Source organism: Protopterus annectens, chromosome 3.part1 (genome assembly GCF_019279795.1).
Source record: "Protopterus annectens isolate FY-2018-M chromosome 3.part1, PAN1.0, whole genome shotgun sequence".
NCBI classification, from domain to species: Eukaryota; Metazoa; Chordata; order Ceratodontiformes; family Protopteridae; genus Protopterus; species Protopterus annectens.
The window spans coordinates 60,871,027-60,885,810 of record NC_056732.1 but is presented as its reverse complement, the minus strand read 5'-3'; the positions used below and the strand labels follow the sequence as shown (position 1 = coordinate 60,885,810).

Below are 14,784 nucleotides of genomic sequence, written 5' to 3'. Positions count from 1 at the left end.
TCCTGCCCCCACCCCCAACAAAGAGGTTGCTCGACTGCCAAAGAACTGCAGTACATATTTAATGCTTTAATAAACTCATGAGGCAAACAGCCTGTATAAACTTTCCGTAAAAATGACTAACAAGTTTTAGTCCTTTATTCCACCATACATGATCTCTCTGGCTTCTTGGCTAACAAATGTGACACAACAGCAACAACAAATATGTATAAGAACAAAAGATCATGTAGGATCATAGGAGGTTACTAGGCTAATGGCCCTGGGGCCCTTACAAGCTTAGCCAAGAGTCTATCCCCAAAAAGAAACCTCAGTCAGCACCTGTCAATGAAGGACACAGGTGGAACCCCTGGGACAAATTTGTGGTTTCCTAACCACTCATCAAGTGTGCGCTTGAAGAGGGTCAGCAAGGTGCTCTGTTTGACGTGTATGGGAAGTTTATTCCAGAAATTGGGCAGCCTCTGGGAGACGCATATGTCACGTTTTGTTGGTGTCGCATATTCGATTCAGGCCTTTTGAGCGGGTAGTGCATGAGGAGTTAGACTTACAGATATGGAGCATCTCTAGTAGGGCAGGGTCCGATACTGCCTTGTAGGCGAGACACAGATCACCCCTGAGCAATATGTACGATACTGAGTAGAGTGATAGTGATGTCAGCCTGTCTGCATAGGACAGGTGTTGGAGGCTATGGATTCTCTTTGTGAGATATGGTAGTGGCCTTTCCAGCTGGTGCAGTTGTTTTGGAGAGGTACATCCCAAACTGGGCATTATACTCTATTATTAGTCTAATGAATAATCTCCTTTTTTTTTGTGGATGCAATCCCTTTACTTATGAGATGAACCAAGTAAAAGGCTTTTCTGACCACTGCCGCTACATGATGGTTGAATGTGAGGTTGTTCTCAACCTGAGTACCGAGGTTTCTCACCATAGCATGTTGTTCGTGTTTCAATGTTGCAGTCATCACACTTGGGTTACCTGCTTGCAGGTAGCCCTCAGTGGGCCCGAATATGAGAGTCTTGGGATTTCTGCGTTGGATGATGTCGCTTCTTCCATGACGTCAGGGGTATAAAACAGGCAGCCAACGCCATTACATCAGTCTTTCTTGCTAAGGAGCCAGAAGCAGTTCGCAAGTGCCGGTCAGCCGCTACTTGAAATCTTCATTTTTCAAGTTTCAAACCTGAAGTCTTCTAAAGCTAAGTACCCCATTGGGGATACTTTTTTCTTGCACTAACTGATGTCAGAAAAAGGTAACGATTGTCTTGCCTGTGGAAACCAAATACCTCACAGAGATTTTCTTTCTTACTGCGTCACCTGTTTAGGCCCAGACCACAATATCCCTCACTGTCGGTTTTGTGCCTTGTTTAACGCCCGAACCATTCATCGTCGGGCTTTATCACCAAATTCTTTCACTCTCATTCTCCGTATTCCAAAATGGTTTCAATACACCATCTGACTACCGATCTTCCTAAAAAATGTAAAGATAAAGACAGACCGCATAGGTCCAACAACTCTTCCATTAAGCTAGTCGCCAGTCTGCCGGTACACAGTGAGGTGTATTTGCAGCTCCTGATGCCGATTTCTAAAGATTCACAGGCCTCTGCTGAGACCTATTCGGAGTCTGGTATGCTGTGAGATGCTTCTTCGACTATGGAACCTGCGGATATCTCTACCTTGGCTGGGTCCGGAGCCGCTGTTTAGGCATCGGCATCTGAGGGTGTTTTCTGACCTACCCATGTTTGAATTAAACCAATGATTTAGTTTTTAGCAAAACTACAGAGTTTCTTAGGCCCAGAGTACGCACTACGCCTAGAAAACAGACAACCAAAGCGCATGCTCAAGCTCCCATGCCACAAAAACAAATGCTTAGAATGGCTGAAGAACTTAATACCCTAATTGCTAAGAGACAAATAACGGAGTTTCATTCTGATTCTACAGACCAGGAGTCCGATGACTCTGACCCTTATCAACCTATGAGGATTCAGATGCAGAGGAATCCATTCCCCCTGCCTCCCCTCCAGAAGATTTTTCTTTTGGTGAAACCTTGCATAGTTTAAGACAGCATTTCCGCTGGGAACACCATGACTACCCTCACTCCAAAAAGAGACTCAAGAGAAGTTTTAGAGTTGCCTCAGCATGGGCTTCTAGCTATATCCCCTGTCCTGGATATTGTAGATGTCTTCATGGAATCCAGTCTTACTCCAGACACTTTATCCCCAGCCCCTATAAAACCTGACAGGTACTACAGAGTACCTGATTCTCAAACTTCTTCAAGAATCCTACTGCGGATCCAGAGACCATTTCAGAGGGACCTAAAGGTATCAAGGCTACTACAGCCAAAAAGACCACCCCTTCAGACAGGGATTCCAAAGCTTTAGACAGATGGAGTAAGAAGGTATATAACTCTTGCCATCAGGGCATTGAATTGCCAATTTCACATGAAGTACCAGCAACATATTATGGAACTAATTAAATAAAAGGGGTTACTTCCAGATTGTGCAGAAAATAATTCTGCAAACCAAGTTAGTAAGCATACTTTGTAGTATGGCTTTGATGCCCTAGAAGCATCTTGCAGGGCTGCAGTCACTGGGTCTTTACTGAGAAGGTTTGGCTGAAGGAACAAACATTGCCAGATCATGTCAAATAAAAATTACTAGACGCTTCAACTGTTTGTTTGGCCCCAAAGCAGAAGAGGTTCTTAAAAAGATGGAAGAAACAGCTAAATCTATGCAAACTCTTAAAACATTCTTACAAGTGCAGCCACCTAGATTCAGTAGGCATTGGCCTTATAAAAACTGGCCCTTTCCAGCCCCCTTCTAGGCCTTCTCAGTCCAAACCCAGGGGAAACAGGCCACCCAGACTACAGTCTCAGGGTATGCTAAATAATGGAGTGCTCCCACCTCAAAAACAGGGAGTGGTAAGCCGTCCCCTTATGGAAAAAGCTCACAAAATCCTTCCCAGCCCTGCCCAATTACTTGTACCCCTAGGAGGAAAACTTGGCCTTCATGCAAAAAAATTGGATGTCCATTACTCATGACTGATGGGTCCTAAACATTGTATCCCAGGGGTACAGATTCTACTTCCATTCACTGCCAACCCTAAGCGAGTTTCCAGACCTTCCTCCAAACCAGTGGGCAGAGGCTCAAAAGCAAGCAGTTCCCCTGCTCAATGTCAGAGCTATTCAACCTTTTCCAGCAGAACAAAGGGGGTAGGGGGTTTTACTCCAGACTTTTCCTGGTGCCCAGAAAAGAGGGCTCTTGGCGCCCAATCCTGGATCTATCAATTCTCAACACCTTTCTGGTGGTCCCAAAATTCAGGATGCTTACCCTGCAACAGCTTCTCCCTGTGCTAGCCAAGGATGCCTGGTTAGTCACTAGACTTAAAAGAAGCTTATCTGCACATCCCCAAAAGGGAGTCCTGCAGGAAATATCCACGCTTCAGGGCAGGCTCTATGCAATAACAGTTCTCTGCACTTCCCTTTGGCTTATCTACTGCACCCAGAATATTCACAAAGTGCCTGGCTCCATCTACTGCAGGCAGAGAAATATCCAAATTTTCCCATATTTGGACGATTGCCTGATTCAGACGGACAGTCAGGAATTGCTGCTTCAGCACCTGTCATTTGTAAAAAGTCTTCTCACTTCATTGGTGTACACCAACAAAAAGAAATCGCAACTGGTGCCCAGTCAAAAAATTGTATTCCTGAGAGCAAGCTTGGACACAACTTCCAGATTACATTTCTCACTCCAGAAAAACAGGTCTATCTGACCAACTACTTCAAACAAATGGCCACAAGAACCCTGCTATTTGCAAGGAAAATACTGCAAAGCCCTAGGGTATTCTGCTAATTCCATATACAAGACTGCATATGTGGAAACTTCAATGGTACTTAAAAAGCCTTTGGTGTCAACATTCTAAGGACCTGGAAACTCATTCCAATCATACCTTGTCCAAGGGCAGAGTTCCCTTTGGTGGGCAGAAGCATGCAACCACAACAAGGGACTGTCTTTCATTCAACCCCTCGCTGCCCAAACCCTGACAACAGATGCATCAGACTATGCATGGGGGGGGGGCACACATGGCGGCAAGTGCATTCAGGGCCACTGGAGCCCAGGCAAATTCTCCTGCACATCAATCAAAAAGAGTTGCTAGCTGTACAGAATGCTCTGACAGCCTTCAAATACCTAAGCCTTCCAGGACAGCTGCTGATATAAACAGACACCACCACAGTTATGTGGTACATAAACAAGCAGGGGGGGGCCCATTCCTACCCACTCTGCAGGTTAGCCATGACCCTGTGAAACACAGCCTTGAGCAACCAAGTGCATCTACAAGCTCAATTCCTGGCAGGTAAACAAAATTCACTGGTAGACGACTTAAACAGAAATCTCCTAGACCCACACGAGTGGAAATTGGAGCCCAACACCTTCAACCTTTTAGTCCAGAGGTGGGGGACACAGGAGGTGGACCTCTTTGCCTCTGCCGAGAACCACCAGTTGGGCAAATTCTGCACCCTTACAGCAGGGCCTGGAAGGTGGATGCCCTATCCTTCCAATGGAAAAAACTCTCAATTTATGCCTTTCTCCCTCTGCCCCTCCCAAGATCAAACAGGACAGGTCAAGGGTAATTCTTATTGCCCCAGACTGGCCACGTCAGCACCGGTACCCACTCTTATGCAGTCTGCCAACAGTGGCACCTTCACCAGGCTCCTACCCTGCTGTCTCAGCAGGAGGGACATATTTTGCATCCACAGTTGCAAACCCTAAACCTTGCAGCCTGGCTTATCCCCTGAATACACTACCAGCAACCCTCAGCAAACAGGTGCTGGACATCATTCTTGAAGCCAGAAGGCCTAGTACTAGGAAATCCTATGCTGAAAAGTGGAAAAGATATTGCTCTTGGAATCAGTCTCAAGGAAAGGACACAGCAGTGCCTTCCTTACCTCTAATCCTGGATTACCTAGCAGAGCTACTCCATAGAGGCCTATCCTTCTCCTCCATTAAGATTCATGCCGCTGCCATCTCAGCTCATTATAATACTGAACCACCTCTATCTTCTCACCCTCTCATCAAACAGTTCCTGCTAGGGGCTAACCACTTAAGATCCCCTAGGAGAGCACCCACCCCTGCCTGGGACCTTAACTTTGTACTGGAAAAGCTCACGTTTCCCCCTTTTGAACCTGCTTCAGCAGAGTTAAAATTCCTCTCTTGGAAAACAGCCTTGCTTTTAGCCATAACTTCACCAAGAAGTGTGACAGAGTTACAGGCGCTGTGTGACCCATCGTTTTCCATGGTGACAGGGCTTCCCTTAGGACTAAGCATCCTTTATGCCTAAGGTGGTGTCCAGTGTGGCTCTAAACCAATCCATCCATTTGCCAACCTTCTTCCCTAATCCTCAGAATAAAGGAGAAAGGATCCTGCACTCCTTGGACGTGCACAGACAGCTCAAGTTCTACCTTGACAGGACTAAATCTTTCAGAAAATCTGACCAGCTGCTAGTCAGCTTTGTTACAGGGGCAGAGGACAAGGCCATTTCAAAACCATCCATTTCCAAATGGATAGCACACTGCATCCATTCCTGCTACAAGCACCATGGAAAACCTACCCCACAGGGGATCAGACCACATTCCACTAGGGCTACTTCCACCTCTACAGCATTTCTCAGGGAAGTCCCTACCAGAGACCTTCTGGAAGCTGCAACCTGGAGTACTGTACACTCCTTCACCAAGCATTAATACTTACCTATTTTTTTCTAAATCCAGAGCTGAATTTGCTACAGCAGTCTTACAAGGCCTGCTAGCCAGCCCTACCACTTCTTGACTGCCTCCACCCTTCCTCAGCTTTGGGAATCAACCCATGTGTGATGACTGTACACAACTATACTATGTTCTTCACTTACCTTAAATGTAGATGTTCAAGTGTATTCACTGTTGCAGTCCTGGTTTCCCTCACTCCAGCCCCCTGGTTTTCTCTGTCCTTTCTACCTCTCCTCTCTGGCCATTTTTACTGGCAGTGGTATTTCCTTTTTGCTGGTGGTGTTCCCCACCATATACATGCTTCCTATTTGGGGGCTCCTGACATTTGGAGCAAGAAAAACTGATGTAATGGTGTTGGGTGCCTGTTTTATATCCCCTGACGTCATGGAAGAAGTGACAGCATCCACGCAGAAATCCCAAGACTCCGGTATTTGGGCTGATTGAGGGCTACCTGCAGGCAGATAACTCAAGTGTGATGACTTGCAACAGTGAATACACTTGCACATCAACATTTATGGTAAGTGTACACAACTGTACTTTGTGTGCTTAGGGGGCTGCTGTTGATGTAGTAATCGGCAAGGTTTGTGTTTTTGCTGATGTATGATGCATTTTTTTGCATTTTAGTTTGAGGCCACAACTTTGGCACCAATCATTGGTTCCTGTGAGACCCTCTTGCAGTATGTTATCATTTGGGGAGTCAATGACAACATCCAACTTGCAGTCATCTGCAAACTTGGTCAGCCACAGGCCTTTTGTCTTTGCCTGGACCTCTGAGAAATAAATGCCAAATAGCAGGGGTCCCAGGACAGATCCCTGGGGAACTCCATTAGTGACAGGTCTGCTATCGGAGGTGGAGGTGCCTATTTTGACTTTGAGGGTCCTGTTGGTGAGCCAGTTGGCCACCCATATTTTGAATGACATATCCACCTATGTTAGAGTTTCAAAGAATGGAATAAACAGATCTTATGCAAAGATAGACATGTGGCTTCACGATGCACTTTACCAGGGAGCCATTACCAAAGCTGAATTTGACTATTTAGTTAATGATACACCAAGGATTCCAGCTATATTTGGTATTCCCAAAATACATAAAGACCAGATAAAGCCAGCGTTGAGACCACTTGTGGCAGCTACGGAATCTAAGATGGAATCCCTAGCAGGATTTGTTGACCATCACTCCCAAAAAGTGTTAAAAAAACGCGTTTTACAGGACTCCTGGCACTGTTTATAACTGTTAAGGGGTTTTAATGCAAGATGGACCTTTTTGTTCCTAACTATTGATGTCATTAATTTTTCAGTGATACTGCATGAAGACGGTTTAGAATTTTTTTCGCAAAGTTTAAGATTGGGGGTATTATTTGTGATGAAAATTAAATCTGTCAGTGGACATGATGGATATCATTTTGAAAAATGTTTCATTTTTTTTTTTTAAGGGTAATTCTTTTGACAAACAGTGGTGCCAAATGTGCCCCAGTGTTTGCAAATTTACTATTGGTTGAATGGGAGAAACAATTGGTGTTTTCCTTTGAGTATATGTCCAAGATCTTGACATTTTTTTAGATTTTTGGATGACATATTGATACTGTCAGGAGGAAGCAAAACAATGTGTAAACTATTTAAATAGCACCACACGGTTTCTATAATTCACATACAGAATACATAACACTAAAAGAGATTTTTTTGGATATCATGCTGGAAAGATGATCAAAGATGACGTCAAATATTTTTAGAGAAAAAACTTATTCTTAACACGTTATTGGAGTTTAGCAGCTGTCACCCATTGCACCAGAAAAGAAGCGTGGTCAAGGGACAAATGTTTAGGCTATCAAGGTTAATTAGTGAAGATCTAAAATTTGAACAGGAAATAGAAACTTTGATAAGAATGTTCAAGAGCAGGGGTTACCCAATATGTTTGTAAACAGTAGGAGTTCTGAAGCGTGGTCAAGGGACAAATGTTTAGGCTATCAAGGTTAATTAGTGAAGATCTAAAATTTGAACAGGTAATAGAAACTTTGATAAGAATGTTCAAGAGCAGGGGTTACCCAATATGTTTGTAAACAGTAGGAGTTCTAGGTTCACTCCTATTTTAAAAACAAGGGGAACTATGAAGGAGCTGTAATGATTTGCAGTACACTGATGAAACTCCCAGATTGGTTACCAGGTTAAATATCTTGTGGGAGGGGATTTTTGATGTAAACCTTAAATCAAACATAGGCTTAAAGCCAAAAATAGCCTATATCAGGGGTAGGAATATTAAGGAGTTACTAGAAATGGAAGATACCAGACCTTTTGAGAAAATGTGGGGCATGTAGTTATTGCAAATACATCAATGATATTGTATGTGGCCATTACGGGTTATCATAGGAATTTACAATGCCCAAGTTGGTGCAATTACAACACAAATATGGTGGTTTATGTTGCAAAATGCTCAACCTGCAGTGGTTTTTATGTGGGCAAGACGATCAGAAGGTTGAGGGACAGAACAGCCGAACATACCAGGGACATTAAGAATAAAAAGACGAGTGCCCTGTATGCCTATACTGCTACTACTTGCTCTAATTTTAAAAGGTTCCTATTTTTTAATAGATAGGGTGTGCACAAACGAAAGAGGAGGAGATCCAAAGTTGGAAGAGGAATTAAGGGAAACAGTGGCAGCAATGGCTAAATGCTAGACTTGTACCAGGTATTAATGAAACTATATCAAGTGTCTTGAAAGAATTAATAATATCTATGGAAGCTAGGTTCATTAAATAACTGTTACATGTATTTATTGCTTGAATGATTTTATATATTCCTTTATATATGCATGGTACATAAGCTGAAAAAAAATGAGGTGAATGTTTAATATTTATATCATACTGTAGAAGACTGTATTACTAGGTACTCAACATATTGGTTGTTACAATATGTTCTGAATTTAATGAAAGTTTAATTATTACAGGAAGTTACGTTTGAGGCTGATGCTTGTATATAAGGATGTTTTATGCGAGTGTTACACTACTCTGATGATGCCTTTGTAAGGCAAAAGCTCTTCGTCATGATTGCTTGCGGTTTTATTTTTTTATGAAATCAATTGCTGTCTGCACAGTTCTAACGTGTTTGTGGTGATTTTGCAGTGAAGGTATGGTGTGGACGTCCACTTCCTTGGATGCATTGAAAAATAGCTTGATTGTCATGACAAAAAAGGGACAGCTTTCCCTCCATTATCTGCCCTTTTCAAGTTAACTGAGGGCAGATTTCAAATATTGCTTTATTAACTTAGAAAGCTGCCAGAATAAATGGTCACAATAGACCGAGGGAAGCTGAAGAGGCCAAGGAAAGGCTATTAACTTAGAAGTTACTAGAGAAACAAAATTTGAGTTAGCATACATCTGGAACTCAAAACGCATGACATTAATTGGTGACTTCAATCCTTGGATTATTTCAGTGATTATCAGAAAATGACAAACTTATGCAAACAGACTGAGAAGGGAAGAATGTGTCACTTACAAAATATGTTCGGACTGTCTGTATGGCATGATCACTACCAGAAAAAAACACTTCAAGACATACCACAAGAACTGGGTAACGGGAATCAAGACCCTGGCACCAACAATAGATTTCTAAATAAAAAATGAGCAGAATATGCAGGAGCTAGTGAACACAGCGTATACCACCAGTTGCTCCATTAAGAGCATACAAAAATTTAATTTAAAATTTCTCTTATTGAAAAACAGTCTACTGAGGAAGGAACAACTTATATTTTAGATAAAAAAGAACATTTTTAAATGTGAATTAAAGAATTTCTTACAACTCGAGACGCAGAAATTTTCCATTTGATCACTTCTGAAGGCAAACGAGATCTGAGGACATTGTGGGAAGGGGGAGGCAGTTTTGACAATGTGGCTGAAATGGATCCATGACCCATAAGTGAGGAACAACATCAGATCTGGTAATTAAAGAACTGGCAGCAATGGTGTGTCTTGATATACCATCTCAGTCCTTACCTAGGCCTGAAGCAACCTATTTAGCCCCTTTTGGAAGTAGATAGACTCCTGTCACGGAAAAAAAAAAAACAGACCTCCATTAGCTTGGTAACCATGCCACAGCAGGTCCCCAAGCATTCAAGAGGGGTGTCAGCATTATATAGCCCCCTCCCTCCAAGATGCATACAGTTTTAACTGAACACTTTTAGTGTGTTGTAGCTCCTTCTCTTACGATAGTTAAACTTGCACTAATGCCTCTTGCTCCCACATTATTGAGTACAAACCTCCTCCCTCCACCCTAGGAATGGCCCCTCCAGCAAAAAATAAAAATCACTACAAAAAATGGATCTTAGCATGTTCAGACTAGACAATTTCCTATGACATACTTGTTTTAGGATTTTATTTGTATTTTATTTTACATTTGTTGACCGGGAGTGTCTGATTGGGCTAAAGCCCTTTTTCAGCAGAGGCCCAGGGAGAAAAGCTCCAAATAATATAAACAAACAATTATACAATTTCAAGGTAATTTAAGAAACACTTCAGTAATACATACTCCTCAGTAGTCAAGTCCACAGAGAAAAAAGCAGTGTAAACAACAGTACATCATTATATATAAAGGTATACATATATGGGAAGTTACAATAAATGCATAGGAAGTTTGCTTAATTAGGGTAGAAGTTAAGTAATACATAAACTTTTTCCAGAATCAAAAGAGGTGTACAATGACAGGAGCTCTAAAGAAAGAGGAGAATAGAAGTTAGGGATTGATGAAGAGGTGAAAAGAAAGTTTCTGGGTTTAATGGATGTATTCAGGGAGGGTGAGAACAGTGGCAGGTCCAGTGCCGTATAAAGTACTCTTTTTGTAGCCAACTTAAATTGTTTGAGATGTGTGAGAGTACAGATTTCTAGTGGGAGTTTGCTCCAAGCTAAGGAGGGGTAGTAGCTGTATATGTTGCACCCAGTGTTTGTCTTGAGTTTATAGATTTGTAATAAATCTTGCATTGCACTCCGGAGATGTCTTGTAGGAGATGAGGGAGCTTAGGGCTGGACAGAAGGCAGGCTGATAGAGAATGGAGTGTATGATTTGCAGCAGGTGAGGAAATTCAAGCCAGTTTAAGTATTTTAGAGAGACATTGGGATTTATAGGTTTGCAGAGTTGCGAATCTAGCTATTTTGTGATAGGTTAACTAAAGTTTGGTAAGTAGCGAGGAGTTAAGATTTGTGAATACTTGCGAGCAATATGTTAAGCAGGGTAGAAGGTAGGCATGAGTGAGATCCTAGCTTCTGTGGTGAGAAATGTTTTATTCCTATATAGTAATCTTAGTTTCAGACAGGTTTTTCTAATACAATTATTTATGTGAAGGTCAAACTTTAGTTGATTGTCGATGGTAATACCAAGGAGTTTTGTGCAGGATTCAACTTTGATAGGGGTATTATTTAGGGACATTGGAAGGAAGATTTGATGTACTGGACTGTTTTGGGGAGAAAGAGTAACAGCTTTGTTTTTTAGGATTGAGGATAAGCTGATTATTAGAGATCCATGTCTCAACTGAGTTAAAAAATGACTGGGTAGCTGACAAGAGCTCAGAGGGGGAGTTGAAAATGGTGTGACTGTAGAGTCATCTGCATATTGGACTATAGAAGACTGTGGGCAGGAAGAATAGAGTAAATTGGTAAAGATATTAAAGAGTAATGGACCAAGAATGGATCCTTGGGGGACACCCATTTTTACTGGTAGGGGACTAGATAGTGCAGAGTGCCATCTTACTGATTGCAGTCTGTTAGTGAGAAAGCTGGAGAACCATGCAAGGGTATCTGGGTAGAAGTTGATGTCAGACAGTTTGTTTAGTACCAGAGGGTGAGAAACGGTATCAAAAGCCTTTGCGAGATCAAGGAATAGGCAAGAGATTAGTTTATGATCATCTCTGGATAAAGAGATAGTGTTGAGGAAGGACAGTAGAGCTGTGGTGGTACTGTGTTTAGGTCTGAACCCATGCTGTGTGGGAGTGAGTAGATTTTCTTGTATGAGATATTGCATAACTTATGTATACATTTCTCCAAGACTTTAGAGAAAGGGGAGAGGATAGCAACCGGTCTAAAATTTAAGATTTCAGAGGAGTTACCTCCTTTATGAATCAGTAGGGTGTAGAATTGTCTTCAGATTGATGGGACTTTAGATTCAGAGATGGAGCGATGTATTATGATAGATACAGGCAGAGCAAGAGTGGGAGCTATCTGGAGAAAATAAGAGGGGATGCTGTCAGTAAATACAGAGCATGGTTTTAACTTGGACAGAAGGGTTTTGATATAGGTAGCAGGAACACGTTTTAGGGAAAAAGTGTTTACAGAGTTAGAAGTTGGAGAAGGTTCTGGGCAGTTTGAGCAAAGATGTTTGGGAGGATGGGGTTGAATAGCTTGGATATAGATTCTATAAAATACGTGTTGGCTATTTCTTCTGGTGAAATGTCAGGGCATGGGTTGGGTGCAGTAGGGCTGCCTGGGTGTAGTATTTGGTTTATAGCATTCCAGATTTTTTTTTTTGGATCAGACTTTACAGTAATTGGAGGGTTGTAGTAGAAATATTTTATTGTCTTTATTTATGAGATTTTTAGTCTGATTTCTTAGTTCTTTATACCTAATCAGGTCTCCAGGATGTTTTGATAGTGACCATGTTTTGCAAGCCCTATCTCTAGTTTTCATGAGTGTCCGAGTTGTTTTCGATAACCAATGGGATACATCAGCTTTAACACTTACTTTCTGGAGTGGGGCTAGTGAGTTTAAGATGTTAAGGAATGTTGAGTTAAAAGCTTGGACTGCTTCATCAAGTGCAAGTTCCAATTTACTCTAGAGAAGGGTTGTAAAAGTGTCTGGGTTAAACTTGGAAAGTTTACGGCAAGTGATAATTATGTGTGGTTTAGAGAGATGGTGAGTATACCTGAGTACTTTTAAGGGTGAGTGGTAACTCTGGGAGTCAGGAAGTGTTTCAGGATTGTGGTATTTGGACGGATTTGAAACAAGTATCCAATCTATTAAGGTGCTAGGAGAGTGAGAGTTGTTTGTATGGGTTGGTTAAGAGATTAGTTGTGTAAAGCCATATAAATTGATATGATATGGAGAGTATGGATAACTAAGGGTTTGCCAGTTAATATTAACATCCCTGAGGAGGACAGTTTCATTTGGGATGTTCTGAGAGAATATTTTCTAGCAGGGAATGTTATCTCTTGGTGGAATGTAGATGGCTACTATGGTAAGGGTAGTATATACAATGAGCTTAAAGTTCGCTGCCAGTATTTCAGCAGGCGTAAAGGATGGGATAAGATTGCATGGGAGGCGAGATAGTAAGGTTATTGGAATATACAACAGTGACTCCACCTCCCTGTTTTTGACATTCTAGGCAGATTATGTTATATCCTGGGAGAAGAATGTCTTTATCTAGGTTTGGGGGTTTTAGCCAGGTTTCAGTTAGGGAAATAACATCTGGGACGTGATTTGATATCCAAGCATGGAATTGGCTAACTATGTTAAGGATGCTTCCGGTACTGACAAAGTAAAATGAGATTTGTCTGTTTGTTGTAGATAAGTGGTCTCAGTTTGAGGGGGGGGTAGAGGATGGTCCTGGATTAGGGTGTATGTATCATGATATAAGCAGGATAGTAATGAGGTTTAACTTTTAGTGGATAGTATTTAATATACTTTTGTTTTTGGATATTAGTGAGTGGGAGGAAGGTATCTTTATTTTAGGGAGTAGGGTACTGATTGGGAAGATAGATGCAGAAATAGCTATAGGTTGTTGTGGGAAATATAAATTATATGTATGAGGGTAGGTAGGATCTTTATGTAGAGGAGATAAAGGTATGGAAGATGATGTAATCGAGTATAGGAGGAATAGTGGAGATAGGAGTAGAGTAGATAAGCTAAGCATAGTGGAAAAAGGGAAGAGTAAATATGGGGAGGGGCTTGAGGATGGGAGGATACAGGTGGTTAGGTACAAAGGAAATGATATGGGGGTGGGTTGGGAGCAAAGTGAGCCCGAGCGTAGCGGGGCTGGACCAGAACCAGAGGATATTCCACAAATTACACAATCTGTGAGTACAGTTATGTTTGAGGAGAAGCAATATTTGTCCAAAGTAAAAAGAATGACAACAGTGTTTAACTTTACTGATTTCATTTTACGGGGGGGTGGGGGGGGGTCTTTTCCTTAGGAAGGGTTTGCAGGGTAGAAGTTATGCTAAAACAAAGTTTTAAATTTCTTTGAGGGGTAGATAGAAGCATGTCAGGAACACAGCAGGCTGGGGTTTTGTGATATTGTGCTCACTACAGCTAGATTAAGTGAAAATAAAGAACAATTATCAGAAGACATCGCCTTTGTGGAGACTATGAATCTCATGAAGGAACACTTGTGATAGTGGGTAGTGTGGGAGTTATTTGATTTGATTTGCAAAATACCTGCAGCTTTTGGGCAAGGAAGAACTCATGCTCACAACTACTCTGCTGGCTGTCTGGGCCTTTGAGGGTACATATGAGAGCATATCTGACAGTCATAGCTAACCACACCATAGAAAATGGGCCATTTTTACAAAGTCGTAGATAAACATAAGTTCTTGTGATATCGAAGGATGCAGGTGGGGGATTTATGAACCAAAACAAACTGCACTTTTACAAATGGCAAACTGTGTAAAACACAAACATACAAGTCGCTGGGGGGAGGGGGCATAGCCTTTATTTCTTCAAACACTCGACCTCCTTCATCAGACTTGTACATTCATGCACTGCTCCAGTCTTTAGTCATTAATACACCAGTTATTGTGGTCTATAATTCAATTTATTTATTGACATTTGTTTACCATGAAAGTATGTCTGGCCAATAACCTGTTTTTAACAGAGGTCAAGGGAGAAAAGCTCCAACATATTACACAAAAGCAAAACAGTAGAATATAGCAAATATAAACATTTGATATGGATTATCATTTTTAAAAGTATAATATGACAGGGCTCTTTTATAATATAGAGTAAGATTGTCTGGTGACAGAACTAAGCTTAATTTATTAAAATTAGAAAAAATGAAGAGACCT

General features: G+C 41.6%; 1 protein-coding gene across 1 annotated transcript in view; it reads right to left on the bottom strand.

The window, feature by feature from the left end:
- The window catches only part of LOC122797632 (integrator complex subunit 8-like), a 1,436,218-nt gene that overhangs the window by 1,007 nt on the left and 1,420,427 nt on the right, over positions 1 to 14,784 (bottom strand). The window lies entirely within an intron of this gene.